Below are 6,000 nucleotides of genomic sequence, written 5' to 3' on the forward strand. Positions count from 1 at the left end.
GGTTGTGTGTAACTGGAACAAATTAGCTCTTGGCAGGAAATGTACCCTCATGGTAGGAGCATTTTCCATTTACATTGCTCATATATAATTTCAGTAATATTCCACACACTGTAACAAAAAAAAACATAGACAATATTTTTACTCTATATACATAACAGTGCATGCACACACATATTTCTTTAAAAGAACAATGGAAAAAGAAGTTTAAGAGGCAGCAAATGAAGCTACTAATCAGTGTACCATTAAGTGGAAGATAGCAAGTCATGTTTTAAATTCCTTATGTACAATGGAAGGATAGTGTAGTTAGGGTTCCAGAATAGCCCACGAAGACATGGGTTCAGTTCCTGAGTATGTCACAGATTCCTCCATCTTCCCTTACTGACAATGATAGGTAATTTAGTCTGAAAGAAGTCCTATTGGTTGTGACAGGGCAGGTCAATCTTATATTTCAAAATGAGGAGAGGTAACATAATCTGACTCTAATTAATCTCCTTATGTGTCATGAAAGCTCATGATACAATATATATTTTGTTAGTCTCTAAGGTGCCACAAGATTACTCGTTGTTTTCAAAAGTTGTTTTTAAATTTACAGACTAAAACAGCTACCCCTCTGAGACTCATGCTTCAGTTACCAATCTGCAAAATGAGAGGATAATAATATTTCCTTACCTGGGAACGATATTGTGAGGATAAAGCCATTAATATTGGTGGGGTGCTGACATACTACAGCAATCAGAACCATTTGATAAATAGCAGATCAGAGGTTAAATGCCTTTTAGTGATTAATTCAAAACCCATCAAGCATAAATTAACAAGATAACTATGAATGATGTACAATTCCACAATATTTTATATATTGCATTTCATACAGACTATATCCCGAAATGTCTCACAAAGTTACGTTACATATTTACAGATTTAGAGTGAATTTTCCCCTCAGATTCACATGTAATTTGAAATTGCGCCCAATTCTGAAAGCAGAATTGGATTCATAAATAATAAAGAATTGCCAATGGAAAAAGAAATTATGAAGTATAGGCAAGGGAGCAAAGATATGGCCTTAGCTGAACTGTGGAACTCAATAGATAGTCAATGAAGCAGAGATATAGAACAGCTGTTCCAGACAGCAGGAACTGGAGAGGAGAAGGTGATCACTCTTAAAAGTGGCAAATGATGTTTTAGAGACAGAATGGTTTGCTGCAGCATTAACTCCAACTCTATGGTCTCTTGGGCTATGTCTAAACTTTGCGCTTTGCTGGAAGAGGCAATGCAAATGATGCTCTGATTGCACTTCATTTTCATAATCTATTCTGAGCTGTTTTTGCGCAAGGAGTTTTTGCGCAAGTGTGGACATGTCCGTTTTGCGCAAAAACCCATTGTGCAAAAATGTCTTGGCATAGATTATTCAAATGAAGTGTGACAAAATGCTAATCAGCACTTCATTTGCATTGCCTCTTCTGGCAAAGCGCATAGTGTGTAGATAAAGCCTTGCTCAAGTCTTAGGGTATGTCTAGACTACAGGGTTTTGTCGACAGAAGTTTTTGTTGACAGATACTGTCGACAAAGCTTCTGTCGACAAAGAGCGTCTAGACTACATCCAGTTCTGTCAACAAAGCAAGCCGCTTTGTCGACATAACAGTGTGGACACAAAGGACAGTGTAGATGCTATAATGTCTTCTATCGACAGAACTCTGTCAACAAAAGGCGTTATTCCTTGTAGAATGAGATTTACATACGTCAACAAAACTGCTGAGTTTTGTCGATGTTATGTCGACATAACTCAAAGGCAGTGTGGACGCAGGTATAGTTTTGTCGACAAAAGTCCATTTTGTCGACAAAACCCTGTAGTCTAGACACACCCTTAGTGGTCGAGAGGGCAAAAGGTTGGATTCAAGTGAAAAACAATTCTTGAATGATCCAAGCTGCCAAGGCAAGGCATATCCTAGGGAATAACACTGATTGGCTCTTTGGGAAGATACCTCAACATTCATAGAAGTGGATGAAGGATTCCTCTTGAATGATTGTTATAAGAATGGGATGGAATCCATTATCTTCCATGGAACTATGAGGTGATCCTCCTTCCTGTTCCTTGGGAGATAAACCATAACAAAGTTCCATAATTCATTTTCCCATCTCATTTTTTTCAGTGAGGATTGATATAATGCCACATTTATAAATTTAATGATGTTTTTCTATTCCTTAAAAATATAGATTAGTTCATATAAGGAGTAACTGGTAACTGTGGTAAGATGTGGCAGTTAAAGTGGATAATGAATTGAATATGAGTCAACAATTCATACAATTCAACAATTAACTGTTGAAGAAAAGGAAAATACCAATTGGCTGGTTATAATGAGAGTAAATTTAAAATACTAGACAATTATTCCACTCTACACTGCATTCTAGAACTTAAATAAGGCACAGCATTGAGTGAATTACTACATAGTAGCACAAAAACAAAGTTGTAGTACGAAGTACTTGAAGTAGAAAGTTTAAGTCTATTAACATTCATAGTTGGCCAAAAAAACAACTGATAGGATATGTGGTAGCTCTTTATAGAAATATACAAAGAGATGTCACAAGGAGAACTGAAGTTGTCTCATTTGTCAGAGGAACGAATACATAGCAATGGGCATGCACTTCAGAAGGAGAATCCAAGATTAAATATCATGAATATTTATGAAATTACAATGGAGACAAGAGCTAGATGTAAGCTTGAAACTTATATCTCTCACCAACAGAAGCTGGTCCAGTAAAAGATAATACCTCACCCAAACATTTTCACACTTTCAAAGCAGTCTGATTCATGTTCAATTTCTGGGATGAGTAAAATACTCAGACTGTTTCTTTCTTTTTTTCAGAAGACATAGTGTTATTAGGCTATATAACTACTAAAATACTTTAATCCCAACTGCAAAATTAGTAGGACAGTATGTAATAAAGAAGAGGTCTGCTACTATTAATATGAGTGAAAAAAATTGTTGCCAAAACATATTCAGAGGAATTCATGTGAGAAAGTAGGTTTTATAGCTACAACATTATAAAAGCCAAGTGGGCATGTCTCCATTTGTAATTGAATTTTAAAATGTTCATTTACTCATCATGGGAATTGCACTGTTATCTGTATTTAAGGCATTTTCTACCATAAAAGAAGATGAATTAACAGCTAATAAAGTTGGTGTTCATTACTACTGTATAGTTATGGTAAAGAATTTCAAGTTCAAAACATCCAATTTTGTCATAAATTCTATGGATTATAAATAGCTAGTAAATAACTGATTAATATATTTGTAAGCTAAAGTTACAGATACACTGTGAGTGGCTAGAACAAGGTCATAGTTATGCAACTTCTGCCAATGTGCCCATTTAAATCCATGATAGAAACCAAGGCAACTAATCACTCAGAATAGTAGATAGGATATTAACATAATTATTAAATATTTGTCTTGTTCCACCATGTATACATAATCAGAAATTTAAAATAAATGATTCCTGCCCCCAAAGGGTTTACATCTAAATTTAGACAATCTTTATTATTTAATTTAGCAAAATTTAGCACAGTCACAAACACCCCAATTTCGTGAGATAGGTAAGGAATGTACATCTATATTTCCATACCACATATTCACGCCATTCTTTCTAGAACAACCTGAAGTATTAGTCATCATCTTCCTCGTCACCTTCTTCTTTCACATCATCACCAGTGGCCATCATCCTGGTACCTCCCATCTTCCACTACTGCCCTTAAGGTAGGATGTCATTTTATACTATGTACAGTACACTGTTGTTATGTTTGATACATATTCAGTAGGAGATGTTTCCTTTTCTCCTTATTTGTATTTCCTCAACTTACTAAAGATGAAGAGTCTTCGGGTTTTTTCCCCCCTGTAGTTCAGAATATCATTGATCTCAACATATTATCATATAGGTCAATTCATTACCATGGGCCTTTTGTGGTTGTCTATCACATTAGTTATTTCTGTCCTGCATGGTTATTCAGTCTGGTTGTAACTGGTTATTTTGCATTTTTCCAAGTAATGATGTACCTGCTAAATTTGAGGGTATTCTTGGAAGCCCCTATGCCATTGGAAGTTATTTTATCTAGGTGAAAAGTCCTGAATAAATGAGTATTGACTTTGCTGTCTGGGTGGAAAGTCCCAGGCATGTGCATGCTAGCTTTGCTTTAGTTCACATATAGGATGTGTCCTATGACTATCTTGCATTATAGCCAAACTTCCAATACAGTTGCTGCACTTAAGACAACTTACAGCTGAACCACCTCCTCCATGTTTCATGCTATAGGTTGTAAAGTTGAATGTTAAGTTGATCCACAAGAATTCTATTAATCATTGTTCATTCTTCGGTCTATGTGGCTGAGTTGATTCCAGGCTAGCTCTACTCCACCCATTCCCTGTTCACCTTGTGTTATATCAGTTACAATCCCTCCAAGGAGCATGGCCTCTCTGACTCCCATTCGCTGATCATGCTACACATGTCAAGGGCCTCCTTTTCCCCATTCTCTCTCTCCTCTCCATGCCTGTGTTCCTCATTCATCCTTCCATCAAGGGTTCTGTGAGAGTCCATGTACTGCTATGCAAGTCTCCTCTTCTCCCTTCCAAGTCTAAGGATCACTGAGCATGCCTCTCCATCCCTCCCCCCATTTCTAAATTTTCCTTTCTTTCTCTGTCAGCAAGTCAACATTTTAAAACTGAATTGGGAAGATGGATAAAGCTAAACTTGAGAGAGATTGTTCAGCAGGAATGTGTTATTGGCTGCTATCAACTAGCTCTTTGATCTATAGACAATTACACAGATGCTTGAAGCTGCTAGCACTGTTTACCAGTTGCCAGAGGCTCCATATGTCATTTCTTTTCCACTTATAGTTTTCAGGGTTTTTAGAAAATCAAGATGATTCTGCCTATTGGTGCTTAGCACATTCCCTGAGATGTTGGAATTGCTTAGAGGCAACATTCAAAAGTTACCATGTTACAACCAAACAACCAAATAGAGATACGCCATCAAGGTCTATGTAAAGTCTTGCAAGCTTTTGACCCAGAATGTATGGTAACAATGAATCCATATGCTCCTTGATGTCAGTAAAGCATAGTTTATGTGGCTTGCAGAGTATTGTAGTTCCTCAATTGCAACCTTGTTTGTTTGTAGAATATTATTTGTCAGACCCTAAGATCTTTTATCTCACTACTACATAGCCCCATGCTACAAAATCCAACTGAATGCCAAGAAGGATCATTTCTTTTCTCATCACTACTCTTCTCAAAGAAGTGCCTTGCCCCACAAATCACTTGTCTTTGCCTGGTCTACAGAGGTAAAGTATCTAATTAATGTAGTCTGTTGCTTGCTTGTTCCCTGTGTCTTATAAAAATGAGGTAAGTTCCACAGGAAAAAAATGACAAAGCTATCTAATGGGCTTTATGAAAGCTATCAAAGTGATGATAACCATTGCACTTGAAAGTAAACAATTCAGTGCCCTGAGTTCATTGTAAATACTCATTCGACATGGCAATTTTACCATATTGAATGACATAAATTGCTTGATCCAATTTGGCATAATATAAAATACAGAGGAGGGAGTGGGAAATAAGTCATTAACTGAAATACTATAAATACATGACCAATGATGAATTAATCTGTATTTGTTCAAACTCTTTTTAGCCAAACAATGAAGTTCTTAAACTCCATTTAACCTTATTTCCTTATCATCAACAATCAGTAGAAATGCCAAACATTTCAGATTATTTTGTGAAACTAATAACATGCAGACCTCTGTTTGGAATATTAAATTTCTCTCTGATGTCCTGCATGTGCTGTCTTTTCTTGTCTGGATAACTACACATTAGCTGTGTAAAAATGTCAAATTAATTGGATTTCAGGTTGTTCACAAAAGACTGCTGATAGCTCCCTTTAGAATATTCCTTTTCTGTGAGCATACGTCTACACTGCATCCGTAGTTCGGACTAGGGATGCAAATGGAGACGTCTG

This window comes from Pelodiscus sinensis, chromosome 1 (genome assembly GCF_049634645.1).
Source record: "Pelodiscus sinensis isolate JC-2024 chromosome 1, ASM4963464v1, whole genome shotgun sequence".
NCBI lineage: Eukaryota > Metazoa > Chordata > Testudines > Trionychidae > Pelodiscus > Pelodiscus sinensis.